This window comes from Podarcis vaucheri (assembly GCF_965113315.1).
Source record: "Podarcis vaucheri genome assembly, chromosome: W".
In the NCBI taxonomy this organism is placed as follows: domain Eukaryota; kingdom Metazoa; phylum Chordata; class Lepidosauria; order Squamata; family Lacertidae; genus Podarcis; species Podarcis vaucheri.
In genome coordinates, this window is record NC_138757.1 from 32,667,259 (window position 1) to 32,686,020 (window position 18,762).

Genomic DNA, 18,762 nt, shown 5'->3' on the forward strand with positions numbered 1-18,762 from the left:
GGAGCAGGAACTGGCTATACTAGCGGCGCGGCTGGATGAAAGGCGGACTCAGGATGCCCAGGGGAAGCCCACCCCCATCGCAAGGAAGGTACCGGGACTAGTGCAGAAGTTTTCAGGCAACCCCAGAGACTATAATGCATTTAAGACAGAAGTGCAATATGCGCTGGACCTGCAGTATGAGGACTTTGTAGACGATGGGGGGAGGGTTGCTTTTGTGATAGGGCACCTGGAAGGCGGGGCCAGAGAATGGATTAGGCCCTTAATGGCATCGGAGAATGCCGCCTTAAAGGACTTGAGGAAATTTTTTAGCGCCATGGACCATATGTTCTCAAGTGATGTGGAGCAAAGCGTGACACGCAAGGAGCTGATGGTGTGCAAACAAGGGAACCAATCAGTGAGAGAGTACTGGTCACGATTTGCCATGCTAATCCACAAACTCGGGTGGGAGCTGGGTTCCGAACCAGTACAAATGCTATTTGAGGAGGGCTTATCCTCTTGGGTAAAAGATGAACTTTCCCGCTCGCCCCGCCCGCAATCGATGGACCAGCTGACTAAAATGGCGCTTGCTGTGGGAGTACGCCAAGAGGCGCGCGCTCTGGAAAGGCGGGAAGGGAGAGCGGAGCGTTGGCATGACAATCGCATTCCAGACGTGCCTGAGCCACCTGCACCGCCCGCACCGCCCGCGGAACCAATGTAAATTGGAGGAGTGTGCGCGTGCGGGGTTTCAAACTCCGGCGAGGTTCGCAAGAAAGAGGGGAAAACGACCAGGAAGTGTTTTCTCTGCCTACAGCTGGGACATTTTGCCAGAGTCTGCCCTCAGAGAAAGGCGTGGCAAGGAATGGTGGGGGCCGCTGGGGGAGAGCAGGAGCAGGGAAATGGCAAGGCTTGGCTGCAGGAGAGCGGGCACAGCAGCCAGGCGAGCAACCAGTGAAGGTGCCCAAACCAGACCCCCCCCCGGGCAGCCATAGTCATAGAGGTGGTGTTAGAGCTCCCCAACGGACACCCTATTAAGGTGAAGGCATTGCTGGATTCTGGCAGCTCTTGCAACTTCTTTAGCAGGGATTTTGCACTAGAACACCAACTCCAGGTGGTGCCTCTCGAACACCCCCTGCAAGTAACAACCATTGATGGGAGAGAACTCTTGGGGGGGGGGAAGTGACCCACCAGACCCCTCCCATGAAAATGAGGGTCTCCAGACACACTGAGACAATTGCCTTTCACGTTGCCACATTAGCAGGGCCACCAATCATACTGGGAATGAGCTGGCTAGCACTGCACGATCCAGTAGTGGGGTGGCACCAGCGAACAGTCACCTTTGGGTCAGCTCACTGCGTAGAGCACTGCCACGAAGGGGAAACCCCGAGGATGGCAGTAGCCAGGGTGGCAGGGATGGCGGTGGGAGAAAAGGTGAGAGTACCACCTCAGTATGCAGACCTGGAAGAAGTCTTCAGCGAGAAAGAGGTGGATAGACTACCCCCTCACCGGCCCTTTGACTGTCAGATCAACCTCTCCCAGGGGCTCAGTTACCAGTGGGTAAGCTGTACACCATGTCGGACAGGGAGATGCAGGAGTTGCGGAAGTTCATTGACAAGAACCTGAAGAGGGGCTTTATACGAGAATCAAGGGCGGTGGGGGGCAGTCCAGTGTTCTTTGTGGACAAAAGAGACTCCAAGGAGCCCCGCTTGGTCGTAGATTACCGGTCCGTCAACCGGGTATCGGAACCAGTGACCTTCCCAATGCCCAGGATTGATGACATTTTGGCCAGGGTAAGGAAAGGGAAGGTTTGTACCAAGTTGGACCTTCGAGGGGCGTACAATTTGATAAGGATGAGGGAGGGGGATGAATGGAAAACCACGATGTTCACCCCTCTGGGGGCCTTTGAGTACCTCGTGATGCCCTTCGGATTACAATCAGGCTCCAGCACATTTCAAGCATTCATGCACCATGTGCTGGGGTCCCTGCTGTACAAGAATTGCGTGGCCTTCCTGGACGACGTGCTTATCTACTCAGAGAACGAGGAGCAGCATGTAAAAGATGTCAGGGAAGTGCTGAAAAGGCTGCAGGAGCACCAGCTGTGGGTCAAACTGGAGAAATGCCAATTCCACGCCCGAGAGGTGGAGTTCCTGGGTTACAGGTTGTCAGACAAAGGCCTGGCAATGGACCCAGGCAAGGTGCAGGCCGTGCTAGAATGGAAGCCTCCCAAGAACAGGAAGGACGTGCAGAGGTTCCTGGGGTTTGGAAACTTCTATAGAAAGTTAATCAAGAACTTCGCCCACCTAACGGCACCCATAACTGATTGTCTCAGCAGCAAGAAGAAGTTTGAATGGACAGCAGCAGCTCAGGAGTCTTTTGAAAAGCTAAAGAGGGTGTTCGCTTCGGAGGAGCAACTCTTACACATAGATCTGCGGAAGCCTATGAGGGTGGAAACAGACGCGTCAGACAGAGCGGTCGGAGCCGTGCTGCTCCAGCCAGGAAATCGATCAGAGTGGAAGCCGTGTGCCTTTTTTTCTAGGAAGCTGAACAAGTCAGAGCAGAACTACACAGTGTATGACCGGGAATTACTGGCAATTCATGAAGCCTTTCGACGTTGGAGACATTTCCTGATAGGCGCGAAGCACAAGATCCAGGTGTGCACGGACCACAAAAACCTGGAATATTGGAGGACTGCTTGAGTTCTCAACCAAAGACAGGTGCGATGGGCACAGGAGTTTTCCAAGTTCTTCTTTGAAATTCAGTATGTGCCCGGAAAAGAAAACTTCAGGGCAGATGCCCTCTCCCGTAAACCAGAGTACGTGGAAGGAGAGGGAGAGCCAGAAGCACGACATGTGATACCCGAGGACCGATGGGTGTGTGGGGGAGTGTTGATAGGGAGACAAGAACTAACCGGGTTGACGAGGAATGACGAGTACGCACAAACTAAAATCAGGGAGATACGAGACGCAGAAGAAAATCAGGGGGGTTTTGAGGAAAAGGAGGGGGCGCTGTACTATAAGGGAGCATTGTACATACCAGAAGGGGACTTGAGGAGAAAAGTACTCAAACAACTACATGATAACCCCACGGCGGGACATTTTGGTCAACACAAGACCATGTTGCCAGTCACCAGGCAGTTCTGGTGGCCAAGAGTGAGGGAAGATGTTAGAGAATACGTAAGGGGGTGCGAGCGCTACCAGAGGGCTAAAGGGGAGAGGGCACCACCCGTGGGGTTACTGGAGCCCTTACCCACCCCGGAAAAGGCCATGGGAGGTGGTATCCATAGATTTTATGACCGATTTACCCAAGTCCAGCGGGAAAACAGCAGTCATGGTGGTAGTGGACTTGATGACCAAAATGTGCCATTTTATTGCTTGCTCGCATGCAGTGACAGCAGAGGAGACAGCTAGACTGTTTATAGATCACATTTTCAGGTTGCATGGCCGCCCCCTTGAGGGTTTTGTCCGACAGAGGCAGACAATTTACTTCCAGATTCTGGAAGAAGCTCATGGGCCTGCGGGACATCGAAGTGAGCTTCTCGACGGCCAGACACCCGGAGACCAACGGACAAGCAGAAAGAGCTAATAGCGTACTTCAGCATTACCTTCGGTGCTACGTCAACGAAAGGGGAAACGATTGGGTGGAAAAGCTAGCGCTGGCCGAATTTGCATACAATAACGCTGAACATGTGTCCACGGGGATGAGTCCCTTCATGGCCAATTACGGGTGTCACCCCAGGGCCTTCCCAGGGGAGGGGGAGGGGAGGGGGAGTGTGCCGGCGGCCGAGCAATTTGTGGAAGAAATGGAAGCTTTACACCAACAACTTAAGGTTAACCTGGAGAGGGCTAAGGAAGTATACAAGAGGCAGGCAGACAAGCACTGAAGAGAAGGGGAGACTATAAGGGTTGGAGATCAGGTGTGGTTGTCAACCCAAGGGTTACCGTTCAAAGGGGGGTGTAAGAAATTACAGCTGAGACGACTGGGACCCTTTGAAGTAACGCAGCAGGTAAATCCGGTGACCTTTAAACTAAGATTGCCCACCAACATGAAGCTACACCCGGTGTTCCACAGGTCCTTGCTCTCACCGTACCGGGAAGGGTGGGAATTGCAGGGAGGAGAAAGAGAAATCCCCAGGCATCCACGGGTGGAGGAAAGGGAATTCAGTGGGCAGGCAGCGGAAATCCTCGATTCAAGGTGGAGAGGGAGAAGGGTGGAATATTTGGTGGCCTGGGAAGGGGAACCAGAGTCAGAAAACGCTTGGGTTCCTGCGGAAGAGATCAGGGATGAGTATCTGCAGGAGGAGTTTCATAGCAGGTTCCCAAGGAAGCCCAACCCCCTAGGAAGGTTCTGGGGAGAGCAATTTGGCACCATGGAGGATGAAGAAGAGTTTGAGGGGTGGCCAGCCTCGGCAGAGGAGGAAGGAGGGGAAGCCGAGGGAGAGGAATCCGACTGGGGAGATTGGGCAGCGAAAAGAGATAGCAACAGATGGAGAGCGGTGTTTGAATCCTCTGAGGAAGGGGAGAGCTCCTTCCAGGGGTTTCCCGCGTCACCGTCCGAGGAACGGAGGGGAGAGGGGGAGGGCCCTGGGAGGGAGGTGGATGTCAGGGAACTGCCATCAGAGGGAAGAGGAGAGGAAAGTCGCTCCAGTGATGCAGGGGAGGGAACTAGCAAGGAGAGAGAGAGAGCTTCCATGGGGGAAAGAAATCCAGGGGACACCAGGGAGAAAGGGGAAGCTGAGAGTAAGGCGGAGGGGAGGCTCAGAGACTCTTCCAGGGAAATCAGTGGAGAGAGCACAGGATCTCCGCTTGGCACGCCCACGCTGCACAGAAGGCTTCCATGCAGAGAATCTAGGAGGAGACTTGGAGTCAAGCAACTTTTATGTTGGAAGAAATTTAGGTCCCGCCCACTGACGGATTCTGCCAGTGACTAAGACAGTCGCGTTTCAAGGGCTGTCAAACCAGGGAAAGTTTTAGCTATACGGCTAGCTTGGAGCAGTTTGCAGTTTACGCACAAGCAACCCCAATTCCCATTACAGATTTGGTAAATAATTATTATTGCTATTCTTATTGTATTGATTATTATAATTGATTTATGTAGTTCTGACGGTTTAGCTGCCTTGAGCATGAAAATAGAAAGGCAGGATACAAACCTAATCTAATAAAGAGCCCTCCTCCTCCTCCTCCTCCTCCTGAGCCTGGGGCAGGACCGTAGCCTGAGAGGGAGAGGGTTGCACAGTTCCCCGATTATTTTGGAGGAATTCCACACCACACATTTAAAGCTCTTACACCACTTGAAAGAGTCCAGGCTTTCCCTCAAGAATCCTGGGAACTGTAGTTTGCCAAGGGTGCTGAGAGATGTTAGATCTGTAGCAAACAGAGGTTCCCAGGATGTGTTGGGTGAATCTGTGACTCTTAGTGCAATGCTTCTTGAAATGTGTGGTTGTGACCATTGTCCTCATAACAGCACTGGGGTTCGGATTGCAGTGTGTGTGTGTGTGTTGCAGAATGGTTTAATTAGCTCGTTCTCCTCCTAGCACATCGTCTTCATTCAACTCTGGCTGTTGAATGAATGCTTTCTTATAATCATTCTTATGTTTAAGTGGGCTTTGGCCTCCTTCCAGACAGCAGCTTGAAAGGAAAGCAGAGGAAAGCTCAAATGATGACAGAAGGCAGGGGCATCCAACAAGCAAGAGTTCTGGTTTGGATGTGACACTTTTAGACTTCCCCAAGCCATCCCGAAGCCCCAATTTCACTCGGCCCCATTTCACTCTGGTCCATCTGAGTATCTCCTTTCCACCTATGCCTCCCCTCCCCCCCAAATATTCACAATTAAGAAATCAGAAAACAACCCCCACCTCTCTTTCGACAGAACTAGATGGAATGATCAGGCATAGCAACTCCTGCAGAGAGGATAAAACCAAAATGTTTCCAAGGGACACATTTATCAAACAAGATATCTGCCCATAGCTCAGTCAGTAGAGTGTGAGACTCTTCATCTCAGGGTCGTGGGTCCGAGCCCCACGTTGGGCAAAATATCCCTGCATTGCAGGGGGTGGACTAGATGACTCTTGTGGTCCCTTCCAACTCTACAATTCCAGGATATCCTGTGAGGAGTAGTCAACTGAGTTTTACTCAGAAGAGATGCGTCAAAATCAACACAGCCACGTAATTAGTGCCCATCAATTTAAATAGGTCTGCTGTGGAAAGGACTGATGTTGACTACAACCCTGATGTTTTCTGATTATTTTATAGAGCGTTTCCCTCAATACCAAAAAATGGAGGCAGAGACAATTTACTGAATTTCAAAACCACCGAAGCTTTATTGAATGAACGAATCAATTTATTACAGCCACAAACCAGAATATGGACTTATACAGAGATAGAGAACATGTAGAAGAAGAAGAAGAGTTTGGATTTGATATCCCGCTTTATCACTCCCCTTCAGGAGTCTCAAAGCGGCTAACATTCTCCTTTCCCTCCCCCCCCCCAACAAACACTCTGTGAGGTGAGTGGGGTTGAGAGTCTTCAGAAAAGTGTGACTGGCCCAAGGTCACCCAGCAGCTGCATGTGGAGGAGCGGAGACGCGAACCCGATTCCCCATATTACGAGACTACTGCTCTTAACCACTACACCACACTGGCTCTCATATATATGTAGATTAAAATCAAAATCTATAAGCTAGAAGACAGTAAATAATAGAGATGTGAAACTACTAAAATGTGTAGTTTAAGACCTTAACCGCTAATTTAAAATATGCATGTCAATGCTTTATTATAATTAAGGCAGGTAAAGTAATTATTACTCTTAATATTATTCATTGCTATGAGGCTTCTTGAAGCAATTCAGAATACAATCAACATTAGCAGAACACTTTCCTTTACAAGGAAAATTTAAAAAGCAACAATTTAAAAGCAATAAAAAAGTAATATTGCATAGGAAAGAATTCTAAAACAACAGCAATGATCACAATTAGCAACAAGACACAATGAAACAGCAAGCAAAACTTGCCACTCCATCATCGCTGAGCCTTGAAACTTGTGTCTTATCCCCATAATCGAAACTGACATCAAGTTTTATGTCATCTGGAAGAGAATGAAGGAGAAGAGAGATGAATTTCTGCCACATTTACTGATTCACCAAATTGACCTGGCCCCCATTCCACCCTATTTACAAGGAGGCTTTATGGATCCTGTCTTTGGTGGCAACGACTCCTTCCAAGCCTGCAGTTTGGCCATCTTTGTGCTGTGGCAGGATTTCACAGCCACATGACCCAGGAGGTCTGCATCAAGCAAGGATGCTGCAGCTACTGAGTGGGCTCTCCTTAGTCTGGAAAGTGTGTCCCATGTCCCCAGGCTGTGGGTGTTACCTTCTTTGGGGCAGAAGTGAGCCAGCTCCAGAGGGACGAGAGCATGCTGTAGAGAAAAGACAAGACCGTACTGGATCAGATGACTGATCTGATCCTCAACCCTCCCCCCCAAATAATGGGTGCAAGAGAACATGGAAGCAGACCCAAGCCAGGGAAGACTTGCTTCCATCATGGGATGAGTGAGTTCTATTGCCTGGCCCCAAGGTGGAAGTGTAAGATCAAGGAAGAGGGCAGGAAATGTCTCCAGCCTTGTCCGGCCTCCCAGGGACACACATTGTGTTGTGCGCCTGATACCAGACTGTGATTCCTCCTGTGGGAATCCTTTCACAAGCCACTCTGGGAGCCTCTTGGGGCTGTGAAGGTGCCAAAGGTGAGAGACTTACCTTCAGGCAACTGAGCCTTCTTGCACAGGACATCAGCCAGCTAATGCCACTGGCTGCCAGTTGCCTCTCCGCTGCAATCACACTTGTTGTGTAACCTCTCAGTTCCTGTGGGAGGAAAGGGGACCTCAGGATCAGGAGGCTGGTCTGGGGGAAAGAGGCAGACCACTGTGAAGCCCTTTACACTCTCAGAGAGAGATCCGTTTCTGTTCTAAAATGGCAATGTCCTCCAGCCCCAAATTGTAGCTCTGCATCCAAGGCCCTCCTTTGGCTGTCTGGGCAAGTGGGCCTTTGCTGGCTGGTCCATGTGGCCAGCTTGCCTTACAAGAGGGGAAGGGCCCAAGAGGTGCACTGCTAGGTGGCGGTTTCTCCATGAAAGCTTTCTAGGTCAAACAGCCACTGAGGCCATCAAGATACTTACATTCACCAGCAAGTTCAGGGTCTTAGTGCTTGGGGCCTCCCAGAGAAGGCCTCCCAGCATCAGAGTATAACGTTCCTCTAACTCCTGCAGGCAATGGCAATGAGGGAGAGGATGCGCCAAGCAGGGGAAAGAGAGATCAGATGTTGAGCAATGGGAGCAATGCTTAAAGCGTGTGAAGAAGAAACAACAACTAGAGAAGTCAAATTTCAAGGCTACCTGCTTGTCGGGCTCAGTTTTGACCTCAATGACCACTGCAAAGGCTGCATGCACAATCAGGCTGTGGAGCTTCAGTGGTAATTTGGGCTTCATGAGGCTGGAGAGAAGGCGGGAAACCTTTTTAGACTCTGTCTCATATGGGGGGGAGCATCAAATACATTTCATTCTCTTGAACTGAATGCATGTGTTAGCTTAAACCACTTTTTACAATCAAGCAGCGTATAGATTTTACAGGGTAAAAATGAATAAAGGTAAAATAAACACACCAGGGCACTGTTTATGTGGCAGTCTACCTGGCACTTGGTTGCAAGCCTCTAGGTCTTAGTTAATCCCACCCCTAAAAGCTGAGCCATTTCGCAGTCATCTCTAGACAATATAGCTTCTATTTTCTCTCTCACATCTCCACTCATCCTGTAAATAGTTGCTGCATGAATAAAGCTTTTTGAACGCAAGAAACCCAAGAAATTGTAAGCAAATCTTCCAATCGCATTCACTGCAGTGGCAAGGTCTGGTAACACCTTTCCACATTCTGCTCCCCTCCCCCGGGCCAGCTCCTCGTCAACCTCAAAAGACCCGGTATACCTCAGTTGGTAAAGGGCTTCCAGTGCCGTAGCAAGGACCAATTCAGGCTGCGTAAAGCACACAATCCATCCCATGAGATCCTGATAAAGAACAGAGGGAAGAGGGGGAAAATTCAGTTCCCTACGGACATCAGGTGGATTCCTCCAACCCCAAACTCAGTGCAGGAATTGGCAATGTAATGCCAAATGCCTGCACAACCCTTCTCTTGGCCAGACCCCGCCAGGCCTTCCTTCTGCCCAGCATCCCCCCAATCCCATCCCCAGCTCTCCTGCCCCCCTCACCCCTGGATACCTCATGCAACCTCTCACTCACCGCAATTGCCTTGGCGGCCATCTTTTTGGAGTACCTCAACCTGTCCTTTTCTCTCTGGTGGGCCTCTGAGCAAGTGGCCAGCACGTAGCAGAGGAACATCTCATCCTTCTCCAGTTGCTGAAATGGCAAGAGTCAGGCTGTCAGTTCATGGCAGGAGGGCTTCTCTGCATCTGAGACCGCCAAAATGGGGGTACAAACAGCACTGGTGGATGGGGGTGGGGGGGTGAGGGATTTCATATGTACTGTGCTGTTTTCTCAAATACTAACCACAGGCGATGCCCAGACCCTGCCAGTCTCTGAACCATCTGCAACAAGAGAAGCAGGAAAGGACATGGGGGCAGGTTAGTTCATTTCTACTTATTTTCCACAGTTGAGGATTAGAGCATTAAGGCCACCCCTCCTTATGCTCCAAAATGAAAAGGAAGCATTTGCTCACGTGGGCCCACAGCAACCCTGGACTTCTTGGGGACTTTGCGGGTCCCCTTCTTCTTGAGGGCTGCCATGTCCCTCAGTCGCCTGAACCTAGAAGAGAAGGAGAGGGGCAGACCTTGTTGTTGTTGTTATACCGCCCTATACCCACAGGTCTCAGTTACAACCAGTGCTTTTTTTCTGGGGGGATGCAGGGGTACGCACACCCCAAAACATTTTGTGAATCTTTGCACTTTTGTCCATTTACTGTACTGCATTTATTTTCCCCGATTTGAACTATAAAATGGTGATTTTCTTGAGTCAAAATGAGAGTACCCCAAACATTTTTTTAAATAGAAAAAAGCACTGGTTACAACGTAAAAATCGCAATATAAAAACACAAAATGCATAATAAAGGTGAAAAACAACCCAGTAAAGCCCCCTCCCCAACACATTTCAAAACCTGAGACAGAAGCCTACAACCAAAATGGGGTGTGTGTGTGTAAGAGAAGACAGGGAGTCTTTGCAGCATAGCCATAACACAAATACGGGTGGCCTAACAGTTGCAGGCAGACCCATATCATTTCACACACTACTTCGGCTGCGGGACATCGTATCAACAAGGAAAGGAGCATGTGGTGTTGTTGCATCTCCTCAGGTATTTGTTGATTTGTCGCCACGAGGGGTTGTAGTTGTGGAGGTATAGTTTGATGAGGTTTCTGGTTATTTGTACCCTAGGTGCCCACTCACACACAAAAACAAATCTCCCTGCAGCCAACCAAAGACCACCAACCACACCCTAGGTCACCCCCCCCAACCTCTCTCACCACCAAGGAAATGCAACAAGGGAATAGTAAGTGAACCCACGCAAGTAATGCTGACACAAAACCCCACACATACAGGGGAAACTTGGGGAAATTAGAGTATCGTGGAAAAGTTCATTTATTTCAGTAATTCAACTTAAAAAAGGTGAAACTGAAGGAATGGGTTTCCCAAACCCAAAACTGACTGTACAGGCATTTTTAAACTGCACCAAAATCCCCATTTCTCCTTAGCTAAAATGCATAAACTTTAGCTGTTGAGCAAATGCAAAACAAGAACACAGCTCTCTCCTTATCAGTTTGACGGCAAGACTGGCCTTGACTTTACCAGTAGAACAGACACAGACATATCTTATGTTCTGACCACAAATGACGGGGAGACCCAAGTCTGGGACTAACGCCAGAGCATGTTCTCGGAAGTAGTGACCTTTTGCTCCAAGATAGGAGTAGGAACAGGAATATCCTTTTATGGTCAGGAGTGCAGGAAGGAAATCCCTTTTATGGTTGAGAGTACCAGAGCAGGAACATATGTGATGTCAACCTACGTATACAAGCTGACGTGGTTGGAAGGAGGGAGAGGGTGCTTGGAGGGTATATATACTGCATGAAACTTGTCATTTCTTTGGACTTGCTGTGGACTCACCACACAAGTGCCTTCTGCTATCCGGAGAGCAGAATAAACTCTTTCTTTGAACCAACTCGGTGTCATTTTGACTTCCTTCCTCCTGTCACGGAGCAACGCAGACCCAATCGGTGAACTCCAATAAGGCTACATTTCTTGGTGCGTTGGCCGGGAATCCGCGTTCTCCGAGGACAGGACAAAGGACCGAGGCGTCACTGCGAAGCAAACAGCTCGGTCGGCGTCGGTGGCTCCAAGCGCGCACCCTACCATTTCTAGGGGGAGCCCCCCACCCCGTACCTGAGTGGAGATGCAGCAGAGATGGAAGAAAGACAGCAGCTGCACGGGGAAAAGAGTGCCCAAGGGAAGGGAAAGGTAGGCTCCACAGCTTGTTTGTGGGAGTCAGGGGTTTGATCAGCCCCGCCCAGTAGGAGCAGTAAAGTGCCGCTGGGTTTAGCCATTAGAGAGCAGTAGTGTGCCGCTGGTTTGCCGGTAGAAGAGCAGTAAAAGTGCCACCGGCTTTGGGAAGTTTGTGGGTAAAGGGGATTGGGGAGGTGCATGGGTTTTGTATTTGTATGGGGTTTGTATGTATGTGTATTTATATGTGTATGGGGACACTCCAGTGAATGTTTTGAGTGGATGAGACGTTGGGGCTCAGAGCCACTGACGAAGCGAAGTGTGGTCCTTGTAAGGTGCGGTTCCTAGCGACGCGAGTCCGTCTAGGCCACTAAGAGGACGCGGAGAAAGGTGACTGGGTGGTTTGCTGTTTGGCATGGATGCTATCAGCCTGTGGCACTGCTGAGGTGTTATGAAAGACCAGGATGCTTCAACAGCAGCCTTCAGCTCTTCTGCATTGCTCGGTCTCATGTGTCTCATCTTTCTCTTGGCAATGCCCCATAGGCTTGACAACCATATGTCAGGAGTGCTCTGATGGCATTTCCTGCTTGGCAGGGGGTTGGACTCGATGGCCCTTGTGGTCTATTCCAACTCTATGATTCTATGCTTCTATGATTCTCTATGAGGTTCAGGTCAGGGAAGTCTTCTGGCCAATCAAGCACAGTAATCCCATTGGCATTGAACCAGGTTTTGGTACTTTTGGCAGTGTGGGCAGGTGCCAAGTCCTGCTGGAAAATGAAATCAGCATCCCCATAAAGCTTGTCTGCAGAAGAAAGCATGAAGTGCTCCAAAATCTCCTGGTAGACTCCTGCGTTGACCCTGGACTTAATGAAGCACAGTGGACCAACAGCAGCTGATGGCATGGCTCCCCAAATCAACACTTCACACTGAACTTCCAGCATCTGGCATTGTGTGCCTCCCCATTCTTCCTCCAGACTCTGGGTCCTTGGTTTCCAAATGAGATGCAAAAGTTGCTCTCATCAGAAAAGAGGACTTGGGACCACTGAGCAACAGACCAGTTCTTTTTTTTTTTTTCCTTTAGCCCAGGCAAGATGCTTCTGACGTTGTTTCTTGTTCAGGAGCGGCTTGACAAGAGGAATATGACATTTGAAGCCCAGCTCCAGGATCCTTCTGTGTGTGGTGGCTCTTGATGCACTAACTCCAGCCTCAGTCCCCAACACGTTTGAATGGTCTTTTCCTGACAATCCTGTCCAGGCTGTGGTCATCCCTGCTGCTTGTGCACCTTTTTCTTCCACACTTTCCCCTTCCGCATAACTTTCCATTAATGTGCTTTGATACAGCACTTTGGGAACATCCAACTTCTTCTGCAATTACCCTTTGAGGCTTTCCCTCCTTATGGAGGGTCTCAATGATGGCTTTCTGCACAACTGTCAGGTCAGCAGCCTTCCCCATGATTGTGCTTCCTACTGAACCCATTACAGGTGTTATGGATTGAATAGCTACTGCACCTTTTCACAATATTCCAATTTTATGGGATTGTTAATTTGGGTTTTTTATCAGCTGTACCCCATATTCATCACAATTATAACAAATAAAGGCTTGACATATCTCGCTTTGCATGTCATGAGTCTATCTCATATATTAGTTTTGTAGCCTCGCACCCAGATTTGACGGTAACATTTGGCGCCCAAACAGGGACGTGTGGTTCTCCCGCGTTGCTGACTGGGGGCCCTGAAATCTTCAGCCGGCTCCGGCCATTTTGCCTGGGAAGATCCTTTTGGACCTCTGGCCATCTTACGGGCGGTAATCAAACGCCCCTGGAGTTCAGCCAGGGAGCAAAGAGGGATCCAGCCGGCTTATTCATCGATCCCGGGGTCACAGTTGAAGACGCGTGGCTATAAGGAAAAAGGGAAATCCAGTGCACTTGTGGGAAGGGGGTGGTAATCTCCTGGCAACTGAATTCTCTGCCCTCCTCTCTATCGCTCCTTCTTACCTTTCTCTTGGTCCGCTTAGTGAGAGAGACCGTGGACCGCTGCTCAACCCGAAAGGGGGGTTCTGAGCTCTATCTCTTTTCTTAAAATCACCAGCCAGCCGCACCAACTGGGAGCCCGAAAGTAAGACGGAGAGAACCGGCTTGAAAGACAGCCGACTCACCGCAACGGGCATCCCATTTGAAAGCAAGGGGTTGGAGCTCTCTTTCCGAACTTCCCTAGCGCCCGGCAAGGGGGCAGGAAGGGGTCTGGCTTTCTATCATTAATCCCAGCCGCACCGGTCGGTGCCACGTAAGTGAGCCCACTTCCGAAAGCAAGGGGGATTTTCGGTTCAAAACTCTATCCAGGGATCACCCAATCTGGCACCGCACGGCTCAGGCGTTCAGTAGGGCCCCTTTTCCTGAGATTGTGATGATAGGTAGGAGGTTGCCAGGAGGGATAGCCCAGGAGGAATTGGGCGGGATTTGGCAGAGTGGAAAGGAACCCCAGGTTTTGGAATAGGAAGTAAGGAAAGGAACAAAAGGAAACCGGATAGTTAGAGCTCACTAAAATCACTAGGAAGTTGCCAAGCAAAAAGACATAGGAAAACCCTAAATAAACCCCTGTACAAGTTACCCAAATCCTCATCGACCCCTCTCTTTCTTTTTTTTAATATAATAATATTTATTAGTTGTCCAACAAATTAAACACACTACAAAAAACCAAATAAGAAAAAACCTACAATAATACAATACAATACAAAAAACGGAAAAAAAACCACTACAAAACACTAACATACAACTAACAAAACAAAACAAAAACCATTTAAAACACAGTCCAATTTCAATATTTTATCTTTCTTTCACTAATTTCCACGACCTCCTCACACCTCCCTTTTTGTATTCCACTTCTATTAATTGTTTCAGCAATTCCTTTCCATCTTCCACTGTTTTCTATCCTATAATTGTCTTAACACATTCTAACCTTATTTTTCCCTTTAATACTCTAATAATCTATTTATACTTAATTCCTTATAACATTTCTACTAAAGCCATATAACTTCATTCCAACATTTTTCTTTCATTAATTTTACAGTATTTCTGTAAATAGTCTTTAAACTTTTCCCCGTCTTCTTCCACCGACTCTTCTCCCTGGTCTCGGATTCTGCCAGTCATTTCCGCCAATTCCATGTAGTCAATCAACTTCATCTGCCATTCTTCCCTGGTGGGTAAATCTTGTGTCTTCCAATATTTCGCAATGAGTATTCTTGCTGCTGTTGTTGCATACATAAAAAAAGTTCTATCCTTCTTTAACACCAATTGGCCGACCATGCCCAGGAGAAAGGCCTCTGGTTTCTTAAGGTAGGTATATTTAAATACCTTTTTCATTTCATTATAAATCATCTCCCAGAATGCCTTAATCCTTGGGCATGTCCACCAAAGGTGAAAGAATGTACCTTCAGTCTCATTACATTTCCAACATTTATTATCGGGCAAATGGTAGATTTTTTGAAGCTTAACTGGTGTCGTGTACCACCTATAAATCATTTTCATTAAATTTTCTCTTAAGGCATTACATGCCGTAAATTTCATACCTGTGGTCCATAACCGTTCCCAGTCAGCCATCATTGTGTTTTGTCCAACATCTTGTGCCCATTTAACCAGAGCTGATTTCACCCTTTCATCCTGAGTGTTCCATTTCAACAGGAAGTTATACATTCTTGACAAATTCTTAGTTTTTGGATCTAACAATTCTGTTTCCAAATTTGATTTTTCCACCTGGAAACCAACTTTTTTGTCCAATTTATATGCCTGCATTATTTGATAGTAATGGAGCCAATCTCGCACTTTGTTTTTCAATTTTTCAAAGCTCAGCAATTTTATTCTCTCTCCATCTTGTTCCAGAATTTCCCAATATTTCGGCCATTTGGCCTCCATATTGAGTTTTTTCTGTGCCTTCGCTTCCATTGGTGACAACCATCTTGGGGTTTTTTTCACTAACAAATCCTTATATCTAATCCAAACATTAAACAATGCTTTTCTAACAATATGATTTTTAAATGCTTTATGTGCTTTTACCTTATGATACCACAAATATGCATGCCATCCAAATACATTGTTAAAACCTTCTAATCGACCCCTCTCTTTCTCCCCTCTCTACCCAGACACGCGTGAATCATAACATAGGTACCCAGGCTTCCAAGCATGAGCGGGCTCCCTCTGGGAGGAAGGCTTCTAGAAAGCCATCCCAATCCCAGAGAGACCCCGACTCCCCTCTTGAATTTGTTATCACCTATTGGAAGTCGATTCCTGGCCATAAGTTGCTGTTGAAACAAAAACTAGAGGACCTCTGCAGAGAGACCTGGCCCGCCAGTACCGCCTCCGCGAAAGCAGAACTACGTTGACCATCTGATGCGTCTGACAATGAACTGGAAGAACCACTGTTCACCATTGGTCACTTTTCTCCTAAGAAGGAGGAGATGAGTCCAGAAGACTTGTGTCTAGTACGCAGATCTGAAAGGGCCACCAAAGGCAGACCTCCAAAGAGATTTGCTGATGAGTTTGCTAAGACGGCAACTGCTGTTCTTAGTAGCTCAGAGAAGGTCTGGGAACCTTCAAGCTTCAAAGAGGTTCAGGAGTTAACCTCTAAAGATGCTGAGCCTTTTTTTTAAAAAAAAAAATATTTTTATTAGTTTTACAAAGAATTTTTAAAACAATACAAACATATAAAAAGACATACAAACACGTATAATTTCATAACCAAATTTTCATAAACCTCGTTTCTCAGACTCCCCCATACATCCCCTTTCTGCATCTCAATGACCAAAGTTTTTCAGCAACTTCTAACAATTCTGTCAAGGATGTGTCTTACTAATGTTTCCTTCAATCTATTCTTATCTCGCTGTAACCCTTTCATTCTCAAAGCCTTGACATTTTAACATTCATCAAGTTTATAATAGTCCTTCAAATAGATTTTAAATTTCTTCCAATCTTCTTCCGTTGTCTCCTTCCCCTGATCGCGGATTCTGCCAGTCATCTCGGCCAATGTCATATAGTCCATCACTTTCATCTGCCATTCTTCCAAAGTGGGTAACTCTTGTGTCTTCCAATACTTTGCAATGAGGATTCTTGCTGCCGTAGTAGCGTACATAAAAAAAATTCTATCTCTCTTTAAGACCGATTGGCCGACAATGCCCAGGAGGAAGGCCTCTGGTTTCTTAGGAAAAGTGCATTTAAGTACCTTTTTCATTTCATTATATATCATTTCCCAGAAGGCCTTGATCTTCGGGCACGTCCACCAAAGGTGATAAAAAGTACCTTCCATTTCTTTACATTTCCAACACTTATTGTCAGGCAGGTGATAAATTTTTGCTAGCTTGACTGGGGTCATGTACCACCTATAGATCATTTTCATAATATTTTCCTTTAAGGCATTGCATGACGTAAATTTTATCCCAGTGTTCCACAACCATTCCCAGTCAGCAAACATAATGTTATGACCAATGTCCTGTGCCCACTTAATCATTGCTGATTTAACCGTTTCATCCTGTGTATTCCACTTCAGCAGCAAATCATACATTCTTGACAAATTCTTAGTATTGGGTTCTAACAGTTCAGTTTCTAATTTTGATTTCTGCACCTGAAAGCCAATTTTCCTATCTTGTTTAAATACCTCCATTATTTGACAATAATGGAGCCAATCTCGTACATTAGGTTTCAATTTCTCATGACTCTGTAACTTCAGTTTATCTCCTTCTTGTTCCAAAATTTCCCAATACTTTGGCCATCCGGCCTCCATATTGAGTTTTTCCAATGCCTTAGCCTCCAAAGGTGACACCCATCTAGGGGTTTTATTTTCCAACAAGTCTTTGTATCTTGTCCAAACATTAAACAATGCTTTTCTGACAATATGATTTTTAAAGGCCCTATGCACTTTAATTTTATCATACCATAGGTATGCATGCCAACCAAATGTATTATTAAAACCTTCCAAATCCAAGATATCTGTGTTCTCGAGGAGCATCCACTCTTTCAGCCAGCAGAACGCTGCTGCTTCATAGTACAATTTTAAGTCCGGCAGGGCAAATCCCCCTCTTTCTTTTGCATCTGTCAGTATTTTAAATTTTATTCTGGGCTTTTTGCCCTGCCAGACAAATTTCGAAATGTCTTTCTGCCACCTCTTGAAACAGTCCATCTTGTCAAGAATCTGCAAAGTTTGAAACAAAAATAACATTCTAGGCAATACATTCATTTTAATAACTGCAATTCGGCCTAACATTGACAGTTTCAAATTTGACCATATTTCTAGATCTTTTTTAATTTCTGACCAGCATTTTTCATAGTTATCTTTATAGAGATTCAGATTTTTAGATGTCAAATAAACCCCTAGGTATTTCACCTTCTTAACCACTGTCAAGCCTGTTTCATTCTGGAATTTCTCCCTCTCCATAACTGTTAATTTTCCCCCCAAAACTTTAGTTTTTTGTTTGTTCAGTTTGAATCCAGCTACCTGGCCAAATTCTTGAATTATTTCCAACACCCTTTTTGTGCTAGTGTCTGGCTCTTGTAAAGTCAAAACCAGGTCATCTGCAAAGGCCCTTAATTTATAATGTTTTGCTCCGACCTGTACACCTTTAACCTGCTGGTCATCTCTAATCATATTTAGCAACACCTCCAGGACAGAAATAAAAAGCAATGGGGAAATTGGACACCCCTGTCGTGTTCCTTTTTCTATCTTAAATTCTTCAGTTATCACATTATTTACAATTAATTTGGCTTTTTGCTCAGAGTATATCGCACCCATACCATTCTCAAATCCTTGGCCTACCCCCATCCCATGAAGATTCTTTTTCATAAAGCTCCAAGAAATGTTGTCAAAGGCTTTCTCCGCGTCCACAAAAATCAAAACTACTTTAGTGTTAATATTCACCTCCAGCAACTCCAAAATGTCAATTATATTCCTCACATTATCTGATAGGTGTCTTTTTGGGAGAAAGCCTGCTTGGTCCATATGAATCTTTTCCATCAAAACTCTTTTCAAATTTTTTGCCAAAATGTCTGCAAAAATTTTGTAATCCACGTTAAGTAATGATATTGGGCGGTAGTTCTTAAGTTGAGTCTTTTCAGTCTCTGTCTTTGGTATGAGTGTAATATATGTCTCTTTCCACGACTCTGGTGCCTTTTTCCCCTCTAGGATCTCGTTACAGACCTCCTTTAACGGTTGTATCAACCACTCCTTTAAAACTTTATAGTATCTGGAGGTCAACCCGTCTGGTCCTGGAGATTTGCCCAATTGCATATTCTGGATGGCACCCTCTATCTCTTGTTCGGTTATTCTT